Below are 922 nucleotides of genomic sequence, written 5' to 3' on the forward strand. Positions count from 1 at the left end.
TGTCATTACGTAATACACTACAAGTAACGTTAGCCTCAAAGCATCAATAATAATCTAATAAACTATTTCGTTGTCAAAAAATCAAAACTTGTGTTACCGCTCCGTCGATATCAAAAGTTTCGGTATCAACGGAAACCAAACTCTACTAGATAGCCTATTATCAATCCGCAGAATCATTGAAACAGCTGAAACAGCATAAATCCTTCATCATCATCGAGGCGAACAAAATAGTTTATTAGTGCCTCAATAATTGAAAAACACAATTGTCCAAACAAAATATCCGTAGGTCAAACTTCGTCAAGATACAATAATTAATGATTTTTAAAAAGTCAACTAAGAGCTGCTTAAAATACAGCTTTTGTGTGAAACACAAAGTCTCTTGAATTGTGATAATGTCGTTGCACGTTTGATATGTAGGTACGAATTGAAATCATTGATACCTTTAAAAACAAAGAATTTTGTGAAGCTCCATGCAAAAAGTTAGGTGTTCTTACATCTCCGCGTTTCTAGTGTTATATCTAAGAATGTCTCCTCTTCAATTCGATCAAAAATATCGAGGCAGCAAACCATTTACTACTTTAAAATGAACACCATTGTTAAATACACAATTCTTTGCTTCACCGAGAGCCACTGCAATGCATCCAACAAAAAGTTGAGGAAGTGAATCTGTTACATCTAAAATCAAACGCATAATCTTATTCTGCAAACGCTGCAATCTCGATATTTGTGTTTGATTTGCTAAAAACAAAATGGAAGGGCAAAGTCCAAGTGAGGAGAGATTATTTGTACAACTGTATTTTACTAGCTGTATTTAATTCGTTTTCAGTCGACATAGAGTTCATACTTTGGCTATTTTCTTGATGACATTGTCAATATGTTGGTCAAATTTCAATTTATCATCAATAATCACGCAAGATATTTA

The sequence above is a fragment of the Armigeres subalbatus genome, unplaced genomic scaffold (assembly GCF_024139115.2).
Source record: "Armigeres subalbatus isolate Guangzhou_Male unplaced genomic scaffold, GZ_Asu_2 Contig146, whole genome shotgun sequence".
In the NCBI taxonomy this organism is placed as follows: domain Eukaryota; kingdom Metazoa; phylum Arthropoda; class Insecta; order Diptera; family Culicidae; genus Armigeres; species Armigeres subalbatus.